This window comes from Chelonia mydas, chromosome 7 (assembly GCF_015237465.2).
Source record: "Chelonia mydas isolate rCheMyd1 chromosome 7, rCheMyd1.pri.v2, whole genome shotgun sequence".
NCBI lineage: Eukaryota > Metazoa > Chordata > Testudines > Cheloniidae > Chelonia > Chelonia mydas.
The window spans coordinates 36,287,571-36,300,216 of record NC_057853.1 but is presented as its reverse complement, the minus strand read 5'-3'; the positions used below and the strand labels follow the sequence as shown (position 1 = coordinate 36,300,216).

General features: G+C 42.1%; 1 protein-coding gene and 1 long non-coding RNA gene across 5 annotated transcripts in view; one reads left to right on the top strand and one right to left on the bottom strand.

The window, feature by feature from the left end:
- EFCC1 (EF-hand and coiled-coil domain containing 1) overlaps nucleotides 1-12,646 on the bottom strand; it is a 90,808-nt gene that overhangs the window by 60,411 nt on the left and 17,751 nt on the right. The gene's annotated exons all lie outside the window — the stretch shown is intronic.
- LOC122466632 overlaps nucleotides 1-12,646 on the top strand; it is an 88,976-nt gene that overhangs the window by 75,916 nt on the left and 414 nt on the right. The gene's annotated exons all lie outside the window — the stretch shown is intronic.

The window sequence follows — 12,646 nt, the reverse complement described above, 5'->3', positions numbered from 1 at the left end:
ATTGCAATCTTCCAGCAAGAGCATATGGTTTTATTTAATTTGTCTGGGTGTATGCCATGAACATAACAGTCATAGTCAATGACCTTCAAATTACAAGTTTTTAACATAGAAAAGAATGTCATAGGTCCCCACAAGGAGTGAAATTGTTGTCTTAGCTCTAATGTAAAAAGTACTTGCAATGAAAACATTTTTTAAAATGTGAGGGAGGAAATAGGTACCTAAATATCTTTGAGGGTCTCAGCCTAAGTCTCTGCATCCTGCCCATCACATCCCACACCTTCATTCATTCCCCTCTTTTCTGTCCAATTGCCAATAATTTCTTTGGGAGTTATGCACGTAAATACCTTTGTGGAGCTGGGCCTTACACTCTATCAGTCTGGGAATGCTTTTGCCCTCTCAATTCCTCTAGAATGAAATAAGAAACACACTGTTGTGACTGCTCTGCCTCACGTGGCATACAGCATATTTTCCTGACTGAAATATAGAGCAAGCAAACACAAATGTTTTCAAACACCCAGGCAACACACTCTGCAGATCATGATTAGAGATGGACCAGAACCTAAGTCCCAGATCCAGCTCCTCCTCTAACTGTGGGAAATTCTGAACTGGAGCCAAACTTCCTGGTTTAACCCCTTCTTTAGTTAAAGCATGATAAGCCAAAGTCATCCCTGGTAGAACTTCACTGGCTTCAGTGGATTTATAGCAGAAGTGAATTTGGCTTCTCATCTTAACTACTGTATGTTCCGCAGTGTGTTAAAGGGATAGAAAAAAATGTGAAGTAATCTGACACATTTATTCCAACAACACAGCTTTATACATTGTTTATTTAATGTATTACAGAAACTTCCTCCCTTTTGCAAACAAATAAATCTGTTTTAATGCATAATTCTTAATCCCCATTCACCATACATACTATAATTGCTCCTTTGGAACTGCAACTGTATGGACCTGGGGAAATTCCAATCCTGATATAGCTTTCTGAAGGCAATGGAGTTACACCAAGCATATATTTGATCAATAGATCATTGTCAGCAGTTGCACATTTGCATTCTTAACATGCAGATGGTATATTGGGAAACATCAGTGTGGAAAATTTGAGAATCCAGATGAGTAGCAGTTACATGAGTCTCATTAGTCCACAATACATCTGGAGGATTAACAAATTTTTTTGAAGTCCAGACCATCAGCTAAACTGTACATTAACAATTAGCAACACTACATTTGTCTAATTGGAAAAAGAGGCTTTTTAAATTTAAAGAATAAACAAAAAGTTAAACCACCAACTTTTTCTTTTTTTTGTTTTTGTTTTCTTGTTTCATAGCCCTCACCTTCGAACTGGCACCTAGTACGGTACATTTCAGGCTGGATCACGTTTTCACTTATTACTTAAAATGCCATGGGAAAAGTCTAGCATTCTAGCAGGCACTGCAGTGATACATATGTCCCAAAAACCCTGATAGGACTTCTGTCTTTGCAAATGGCCTTAATCAAAATCCCAAACCTGGAAAAGCTTGGTGTGGTTTGTTTAACATCACCATGAATAATAAAACTGAGTGTATTAGGGACTCTGCACAATGAACTGACAGATAAAATGCATAAGCCTCCCTTTAAAAATAACAGACCATTTAAAAATTTCTCTGGAGCTCAGTTTTCTTCTTTGAGAGCTGCAAGAGCTGCTAAACATTTCATCTGAGCTACTGCAGAATTCTTAAGCCACTCTCCCTCTGATATGAGTCCTTAATCAAAATTAGCCATCCCAGCTGCCAGTCTTAAAACTTTATTTCTGACCATTGTCCAGCTCCCTTTCAAAGGATGCTGGCTCTTCGTTCCTCTGATATCCTCACCACTCTCCTTCCCCTTGATCACAAAATTAGGGTCTATGCTTTAGAGATGCAGGAGCTTTACAGGCTCTGGTTATTGTTATAAAGTGAAGGGAGTCTCTATTCCCACCAGGGCTCTTCAAACACCAGGCTCTGTGACAAGGAAACAAACAGCTGAGTATTCTCTGTTGCCTCCAGATGGTGCCCCCCTTTTACCTCTCTCAGCAGCCCCTTTTTTTGTTTTACACGGACTGTGCTGTTTCATCATTCATTCTGACTGTTTGATTTAAGTTTCCAGTCCTTAGGTCAAGAAAAGGCTGGCAAGGGAGGAAGGATGAAAGAAAGTGACACTTTGATGGCTTCTTTTTCATAGTAATGAGCCAAACTGCTCTTTCTTTCCCATCTCCTTTTCCACCTGCCTTCTTTCCCCCTCACCCTTTGGTGTTGCTGTATAGAAATAGTCAGTTCTGCTGTGCCTTCCTGTGATGACTAGATAACCTAGAACAGCGGTTCTCAAACTTTAGCAATCCGAGGACCCCCATTTTGATTTTTAAAATGTTGTGGACGCCCCAAACCCCCTGCTCAGACCCTACCCCCACTCCACCCTTTCCTACAAGGCCCGCCCCTCCTCTTCCCTGCCTCTTTCAGCCACTGCCCCTGAGCATGCCCATCCCCAATCCTCCCCCTCCCTCCCAGTGCCTCCTGCACACCACTGAAGAGCTGTTCCGTGTTGTGAAGGAGGCACTATGAGGGATGGGGAGGAGTTGATCAGTGGGGCTGGTGGTCTCAGACATGACTTGCGGACCCCCGGAAGTATCCTCGCAACCCCCCCCAGGGGTCCACGGACCCCAGTTTGAGAAACCCTGACCCAGAAGGTTGCATGCTTCCTTGGTGGGCTGTGCCTATAGAGTCACTGCTTTGTTTGGGGGTTATTTTCTGTTTGTTTTGGGGGTTTGTTGTTGTTCCCTGTGTATAATGATGGCTATATGCAGATTAATGGAATTAAAGTTTCTCTATGAGTATGTGCTGCAGCAAAACACTTTAGGGTTGCCAGGTATCCAGTTTTCAACCAGAACACCTGGTCAAAAAGGGACCCTGGTGACTCTAGTCAGCACTGCTGACCGGGCAGCAAAAACTCCAGTTTGTGGCGCGGTGGGGCTAAGGCGGGCTGCCTGCCTGCCCTGGCTCTGCATGGCTCCCGGAAGTGGTGACATGTCCCTGCAGCCCAGTACTCCACGTGCTGCCCTGGCCCACAGGCGCCACCCCTACAACTCCCATTGGCCAGGAACCGTTGCCTGCAGGCGAGAGTAGTGTGGAGCTGCCTGGCCATCCCTGCGTCTAGGGGCTGCAGGGACATCTCACTGCTTCCAGGAGCTGCCTGAGGTAAGTGCTGTCTGGAGCCTGCACCCCTCACCCCCTCCTGTACCCCAACCCCCTGCCCCAGTCCAGGGAAAATGAGTGAGAGAGTGAGGGTGGAGGAGAGTGAGTGACGGCGGGAGGGGGGATGGAGTGAGTGGGGGGCGGGGTCTTAGGGAAGAGGACAGGGCTGTGGGGAAGGGGGCAGGGCAAGGGTGCTCAATCAGAAAGTTGGCAACCTTCAAACACTTCCTGGTGACTTCTGCATTGTGATGGCTGTTAGCTATCAAAAACAAAGCTTCATTAGCTTAGCAAACTAGCTGAGCCTATAGTAAAGCTTCTGTAGAAAATTACTCTTTGTTTTAGTAGATCAGACAAATAATTGCTACACTTCCATCCGTAGCAATCTTTTATTCTGAAAAGAACACCTTAAGGTTGAGTCACAAGAGGAGGGGAAAATGGTATTTTAGCTTACAAATAACTTGGGTTTTACCAAGAGGATAAAAGGCTGGTTCATAATAATAAAACACTAATTTTTCAGAAATGGGGCATTGACCAATTAAGGTTTGATACCAGCAACCACTGGTTTTCAAATGTCAGAGATTTTTAATATTTCAGAGCAACTGCAATAAAACCACAGAGAAATCCTCTCTTCCAAGTCTGAAACACTGACACTGCCTCAGATTTACATAAAGGACAAATAAATTATGTGACTCCACAATGCTTTCAAGGCTTTTTAGCTTTGACAGTGGCTGCCTGATATGAACTGAATGATCCATGTGTGAGGTAAAGAGTTCCAGCTGTATACTGAGGAACTGGAAGGGGTCTATGGCAAAACCAAAATTTTGTTTCAGAGCATCTTTTGGAACTAGAGAAGCTACCTCACAGCGCAGAGCTAGACACTGGGGGTGAACAGAGGGGCATTCCAAGAGTTGAAAAAGTGTGTGCTTTAAGGCCCTGATGCAGCCCCACTGAAGTCAATGGAAAGACTCCTATTGACTTCAATGGGCTTTGGATCAGGCCCTAAATCACCTGTGTAATGAAACTGGCTGGGATTGCTGGAAAAGCTTTTAGACAAAGCTCGCACTGCTTTGTTAATACAATTCTTGTGGGTGTACTATCTGACACAATGGTGGTCGGGGGGAGGGGTTTCCCAATCCATCTGGAGAGGATTCTGTGTGAGCCAAGTGACTGAAGCTGTGGTAATACTGCTGTAGCCCGAGCTTTAGTTAAGGATCAGTGAATACTTTATTTAGTATGGGATTATTTTGAATAGGTTTGGGTTTTCCACCACAGATATTGGGTGTTTTTTCTTCTCTATGTTGTGTATATTGCTTCACTTCTTCGGTTTCTGAATCCCCTGCTTTTTTATACTTACTAATTAATCATTTTTATAATTTATAGGAATAAACCTAACTTTTTAATTCTCCCTCCCCTCCACCCCCGCCAATCCACTGTTTATAGTTACAGTAGAGCAAAGAAGGAAGTACCCTATTGTGACCATCCTTATTACAGGCTATGATAACAACCTGCAAGCACCAGGGAAACCACTCTTAGCCCTGAGCAATATAGCTAAATAAAATAGGGGTTATTTTCTCATCAACCAGATTTCCTTTTCTACAGCTGGGTTTTTGGGTATCCCAGACCACTCCAGGACCCAACATACTATATATTTAAACACACAACTCTTACATATGCCCCTTTTTCCTTCACTTCTCAGAAATATATGTTAGAAATTGCAAAAATCCCATTGCCTGGAAATGAGATAAATCTTATCTCATGGCTGTATCATTTGAGGATTATATTCCATGGCTGTAACATCATAGCTGAAAACTTTGACTTTAAGTGAAAAATCTTGTGCACTTGCTTAAAATCTTAAAATGTCCTTCCAGTAAACAACCTGATTGTAAAAATGTCCTCTGCCCTTGGTCTCTAGTTTCCTATCACAGTTCTGGTAACTTTTCTATACAGAGAGCAATACTATTTCTACTAGTACCTCCATACCAGCTTTATTTATAATACACTGTATTACACATAGTACATGTCACTTATTCTGTTTTGAAAAGGTTGCATCCACCATTTCTATTACTCAGCGGAGGAGTGAGGAGGCGAGTGGGGGTGGGGTGAGGAGGCAAGCGGCTGGGGGAGGCCCTGGCAGAGGAATAAAGAGGCGAGCAGTGAGCCAGCAGCAGGGTGATGAGGCAGGCAGGGGGGTCTGGCTGCGCGCGGGGGAGTGAGGTGGTGAGTGCTGAGCCACCAGCGAGCAGGAGTTCTCGCGGCGGGCAGGGGGGTGTCTGGGGCAGGGGAGTGAGGAGGCGAGCGGCAGGTGGGGGAGGGAGGCAGGACACAGGAGGCGGGCGGGGGGTGAGGAGGTGAGAGGCAGGTGGAGCCCCCCTTTGGGGAGGCTAGCCCCCGACTCCACCCCTTCTGCCCACGCTCCCCCCCCAGCAGCTGGAGCCCCGAGAACCTCTGTGCCTGGAGCCACAAGCCCTCCTCCTAGAGATGCTCTGAGCACCTCCCTAGCTGGAGGAGCCCCAGGCTGGCTGAAGCCCCGAGACCCATACCCCCCAACACCTGCCCGGAGGAGCCCCGGGCCAGTCGCAGCCGTGTGTCCCCTCTCTTCCCCTCCCCAGACCCAAGCCACCCAGATGTTTTTCATTATTTTTTGGACTTCTGTTGTGTCAAAGCATTTTTAAATTTACTTCAGAATTGTTATACAGATAACCACTTTTACCAAAAGAATAAAAAAGACAAGAATGTGCAAAACACCTTATTTGTGTTTCTACTCTGTTACGTCCAGTAAAGAATAGAGATAACTGTGTGTGATTTTTATTATTGAGTCTGAAAAAAAAACCCCCAAACCTTACATAAATAAATTACACTGATTTGGATGTATACATGTGCATATTACTTTATTAGCTTTAGGAAAAATAAATAATTTTAGGGAAAAGTGTCAGTGTGGCCACCAGCAAGAGTTGGTGGCCACACTCTGAGGCCACCAAAAAGTTTGTTGCGAGAACCCCTGCACTAGAGCCAGGGTTTGGGTCAGTGAAGACCGGCCCACAGAGACATAAACAGCTTCCTGATGTCCCACCCCACCCTTCTTCACCATGCAAAATCAATGGAACTTGTACTCCTAAATTACTTAGGTGCTATGGATCATTATTCAAAGGAAAAAAATCATTCAATTCACTTTCATTTTCAAATCCCACTCTAAATATTTGCTGCCATGGAAGCTGGTGGAATAAGTGCTTTTTCTGTAAGGATTCCTGACATTTGCATAAGTCTTAGCTGTGCTTTTCATTCATTCAGATTGTTTATATTTCAAAGGTTCACTCTCTAATCTTTTAGTAAACAAAATGCTACTTAGGTCTGCCAGCTCCAGGAATTCTGGAATATTTTACTCAGAGCTCAACTCAAATCTTACTAAATTCTACTTTAAACTTGGCTGACCTTTCAGTAAGCACTACCGAATACCTCCAGTGTTCTGTGTTGTGAACTAATGCCAAGTATATGTGATGGGATCAAGTCAAGGGGAGAGAATAAAAGCTGAGCAGATGTGCTGCATGTGCCAGGTTTTCCAGTGTTATGACTAATGTGACATCACAAACCTTCACCAAAACTTTATGCTATGAAAAGAGACTCTTCATAAAACTAAGTATGGGGCCCTAATCTTGTTCTGTGGTTAGACTGAATGGTTTGGGGCACTTCCAATGGAATCTGATTCCTTACACTTGGCACCTCCTGTGTTAAACTGAATGATGTGTGATGCCAGTTTCCATTAGAAACTCGGGCACTCTTCAGAGCTTTTTCCACCGAAAAGACAGCATTGAAAAACGCCATCAATTAGCTTTGTACACATTTTTCAAGAGTTTTTAAGAACTCTGCTATGAGCATTGAGGTTCTTTCTTCCACAGAAATTTCCAAAGGGACCTCATCCTGGCCTCAAAGTTTGCATCTGCAACTTACTTCCCACCTAAATTTTTGCATATGAAAGTTCATGTGAAAATATCATTTGCGAATTGGGTGTAGAGAGGAATCAAGGTCCTAGAACATAGATTTGCTGTGAGACATTGGACAAATCATTTTCTCTCTGTGCCTTAGTTTCCCCATCTATGAAATGGGGATAAATAATATCTAGTTCTCTCACTGGGATGCTGAAAGGCCACATTTATTAATTTTTGCAAACTGTTGTGAGATGCTCAGAAGGTGCTATAAAAGGGCAAAGTATTATTGGAAATGCATAGGTAAAGGGCTGATTTTTGTAGCCACAAACCAAAACCCAGGATTTATGCACAACAGAACTCCAGGATTATTTGATTTCTCTCCCCAGATGTGGATCTGGATTTTGGAAATGTCATTCATCTGTATAATGGTCTCAGCCAAAATCCTGGATCCAACTCTGAACTTTGGAGTGTTGGAGTGTCTGCCTGTATCCGAATGTTTACAGTGTGAGATAATCTCTAAGGATGATGTGCAAAACCTCTAGCTCAAATGCAGAGGTCATTTAATTAAAATGTCGACCACAGGGTGTGGAATTTTTTTTAAAGTCTTTTGAGAGCAGAATCTTGTTTGAGTTGTGACTGCTTGAATAACTGCCAACAGCTATTGATGTAGATGACAAAGATTCAGATTTGTGGGGCAGTTTTACAGTTATCCACAAATCTGCTGAGTATCATAAATAAAAACCTGGGAAAAAAAAAACCACTGAAAAGCTAAAGCCCTACTATTCTGCACTGCAAGTAATAGTTACACCTGTTACATAGATGAGATGCTTATTATAAACTTGGAAAAAAATACATGTAATTGAAAGTAAATAGAATAGAACCTGGCACTGAATTTGAGCAATGATCCTCTATTTGCTATCCTCAGTGCAGAGAAGACTGGAAATAAAATCAGAAGGCCAGCATGGAATATATTTGCTGTAATCCTACCCACATGTACTGCTAAATAACATTCCTGCTTCTCTGAAAATACAGAAATATTTGGTTTTGTAAATGACGCACATTGGCTCACCTGCCCTAATCAGTTTAGAATCTTGGCAGCTTCAAGTCACATTGGAGCTGTTGTCTATTTGTATATCCAAAAATCTGTGGTTCGTTGCCATAATAACATCTCCTAAGACCATATAATCATTCTAAATAGACTAGGGATGTTCAAGATCCTTTGCGACATATCAGCCCAGACTGGCCCAAAGATGGAGTCCAAACATATCTTTGACAGTGGTGAGTTTTCAGTATAGCTGGGTGGCTCAACTCCTATTTTTCCATTCGTGGATATTTTCCAATGCTTTTAGATAATTAAAAAATAATTTACTGGGGCAATTGATAGCATGAACATTATCAAAATACTGATCTAGGAATGCTAAAAGAGAGAAGAACATGTAACCAAGTATAGGGCTAAATTAATTTCATTCTCTAGATAAAAGAACGAGGAGTACTTGTGGCACCTTAGAGACTAACACATTTATTTGGGCATAAGCTTTCATGGGCTAAAATCCGTTTCATCGGATGCATACAGTGGAAAATACAGTAGGAAGATATATATATATACAGAGAACATGAAAAAATGGAGGTTGCCATACCAGCTCTAACGAGACTAATCAGTTAAGGTGGGCTATTATCCGCAGGAGAAAAAAAACTTTTGTAGTGAGAATCAGGATGGCCCATTTCAAACAGTTGACAAGAAGGTGTGAGTAATGGTAGGGGAAAAATTAGCATGGGGAAATAGTTTTTAGTTTGTGTAATGACTCATCCACTCCCAGTCTTTATTCAAGCCTAATTTAATGGTGTCCAGTTCGCAAATTAATTCCAGTTCTGCAGTTTCTCGTTGGAGTCTGTTTTTAAAGTATTTTTGTTGAAGAATTTCAACTTTTAGGACTGTAATTGAGTGTCCAGGGAGGTAGAAGTGTTCTCTGACTGGTTTTTGAATGTTATAATTCTTGACGTCTGATTTGTGTCCATTTATTCTTTTGTGTAGAGACTAACCAGTCTGGCCAATGTACATGGCAAAGGGGCATTGCTGGCACATGATGGCATATATCACATTGGTAGATGTGCAGGTGAACGAACCCCTGATGGTGTGGCTGATGTGATTAGGTCCTATGATGGTGTCCCTTGAATAGGTATGGGGACAGAGTTGGCAACGGGCTTTGTTGCAGGGGTTGGTTCCTGGGTTAGTGTTTTTGTTGTGTGGTGTGTGGTTTCTGGTTGCTTCAGGTTGGGGGGCTGTCTGTAAGTGAGGACTGGCCTGTTTCCCAAGATCTGTGAGAGTGAGAGATCATCCTTCAGGATAGGTTGTAGATCCTTGATGATGCGCTAGAGAGGTTTTAGTTGGGGGCTGAAGGTGACAGCTAGACATCAGGAATCATAACATTCAAAAACCAGTAGAACACCACTTCAATCTCCCTGGTCACTCAATAACAGACCTAAAAGTGGCAATTCTTCAACAAAAATCTTCAAAAACAGACTCCAACATGAAACTGCAGAACTGGAATTAAATTGCAAACTGGACACCATCAGATTAGGCTTGAATAAAGACTGGGAGGGGATGAGTCATTACACAAACTAAAAACTATTTCCCCATGCTAATTTTTCCCCTATTCTTACTCATACCTTCTTGTCAACTGTTGGAAATGGGCCATCCTGATTCTCACTACAAAAGTTTTTTTTCTCCTGCTGATAAATAACCCTTAATTGATTAGTCTTGTTAGAGTTGGTATGGCAACCCCCATTTTTTCATGTTCTTTGTATACATATATCTTCCTACTCTATTTTCCACTGCATGCATCTGATGAAGTGGGTTTTAGCCCACGAAAGCTTATGCCCAAATAAATGTGTTAGTCTCTAAGGTGCCACAAGTACTCCTCATTCTTTTTGCTGATACAGACTAACACAGCTACCACTCTGAAATCATTCTCTAGATGGTTAAACTATAGTAGATTAAAGACTGAAGTGCAAACTCTGGCTACAGCAGAGCTGAAGCAAAAGATATGATCTACAAATCAAAAATCAACTAAGTGTGTTTTTTTCCCCCCTACAGTTTAGAATATGGTGTCTCTAGGTCATTCATTCCGAATGCATGACTTTGTGCTTCCATGCTTTTTTTTGGAATATAAAAAGGTCATATTTTTTTCTACAGTAACATCTGCAAGTCTCCCGTGAGCTATTCCAGGGTGACTTCATTCATTTTGTCATATTATTATGGTCCTCAGGGTGCATTCCTGCACATAAGGTCTCCTCCCCTGAAGAACAGTAATTCTTCCACATTATGAGGGCAGATTTTTTTCCCTTGTACAGAACAAATTATTTCAACCAATTCTAACATCTGGGCTATTAGTAACTTCCTGTAAACTACTGACTGTTTTTGTATCCTCCAGGCATTTCTGTGTTTAGGAGGATGGTCTGAGGAGCTGAGGGAAAGTAATATTTTTTTCATTAAAATTCTCCTTCCCTTCATTCTTGTGTGATTGTGATTGAACACTCCGAAACAATTAACTCTCCCTTTTACACTTACTATAGAATACAAAATCTAAAAGAGTTGAGAATTCTTCAGCTGTGTGTCTTTCAGGACATGCAGTATCAATACTGGCTGATTTTCAAAGTCGCTTGGGCGAGCTGGGACCCAAAATCCCATCCACTATTATGAGAGATGATTTGTTAATTTATTAATTTTCTTAATGGGGCTTCAACAGGATTGCCTAAGTGCTTAAAGTTAAGCATGTGTTTAAGTATTTTGCTGAATCCCGACCACCATCCTCGGCTTGGCTCCTGTAGGATCCAGCCCGAGTACCTAGACTCTGCTTGGCATTCTGAATTTTATTCAAGCTCTGTTTGACAAGTAGAGAGCCAGAGAGATTCTGTCAAAAGAACCAGAAGTTCAAGATTAATGTGATGCTTTGAAGTGCATATCTAAAAGGTTTGCAACACTCACATTTGTTAAGTTTTTAGCACCACATCCTACTTTTCTTACTCATATGAGTAGTCCCAATGAATTCAGTGGAGCTACTCACATGAATAAAGAAAGCAGGAATTGTCTGTTAACTTTTATTACGTTTTATTCTCACTTTCTATATGTATCTGATGGGTGGGCTAGTGCCATTTCTTTTCAGACTCGGTTCACAAGAATGAAAATAAAGAAATGATCCCTTTCTGAGAAGTGAGAAGTCCAAGTTTGATAGCCTATGAGAGACAGAGAAAGCATGCACCCATCAAATTGCAGAAGGGAATTCATTTGTTTCTTTTTATGTGTAAATGGACTGTTTAGGAAGCTGCTTATGATTTAAAGGGCTAGCTGGTTTTGCTGGTGTAAACCAAGTTGCATGGCTCCTGGCTTCAGAAAGCCTGCCAGTGGAAAGGCTGTGATGATACAAGGTGGCCACATCTCTCTGCTGGGGACTCCATAGGTAGTGGGGGAGGGTAATGCAGTTCATAACTGGAGTTGTGCTGTCACTGGGGATGTGCCAGGGCAGCCTTGGGATGCACTGATGGAGTACATCTACATCCACCTCAGCGGGCAGGGTACCAATGGAGCTGCTGGCTGAAATTAAAGTTCCCCTCCCTGGAACAAATTTGACAGAGGCAGAAACATCACCTGGCCTGCTTCTGGACTAAATGAATTTTGTTAGAGAGGCTCTAGTTAATTAACTAATTAAATGCTGGAATCTGCTTTTGAAGATTTTGCACACAATAGATATGGCACATGCTATATGACAAAACTCATTCGGTCCTTTGGTCTGGATGATTTTTGTCTTTCCTCACCATTGTAATGCTCACAGGCGTTAATATTTCAGCAGCTGGAAAGTATTCATTGCAGTGGGGGTTGCTAAGTGACAGCTACAATGTGTGCAGCAAAGAGTTCCTACTCAGACTTATGGAAAGAAGTTCTCAGGCTGTGCAAATGTAGGTCTGTTAGAATGAATAGGCAGCGTCCCTACATGCAACACTGCTATTGTGCTCCCATTGAAACTCATCAAATAGGGCAAGCTGGATAAAAAAAGGAGGATTTAATGAGAAGCCCAGCAAAGTCTCCCAAGAATAGATGCTGTGTAACTAAATGTCCAGCACTGAAAAGCCTAAAGAGAACTAGATTTGGCTATATTTCAGCTATCAGATTAAATAGAGCAAGAGCAGCCTTCCTTTTGGATAGGCATTCTTCAGTGTTAATTTTAATGAATTTGGAGCAAAGGTTTTGCTGTTATTTGAAACAAACACATGTCAAAAGTACAGATAAACACTTTGTACATCCAAAACAAAACAACCTTTGCTGAAACAGATTCTATACATTTTATTTGATGTGAACAGACCTAAGTATGTTGAAATGTTTGTTTAAGCTTCTTTCTACTGGAGATGAATAATAATAGACCACCAGAAACCTATATGTCCCTTTTAAGGTGCCCTCTTGCCAGTATTACCCCAACCTGACCCTGTTTAGGAATGGTCAGTGCACTGTAAGGAATCTTAGTCAGTCAA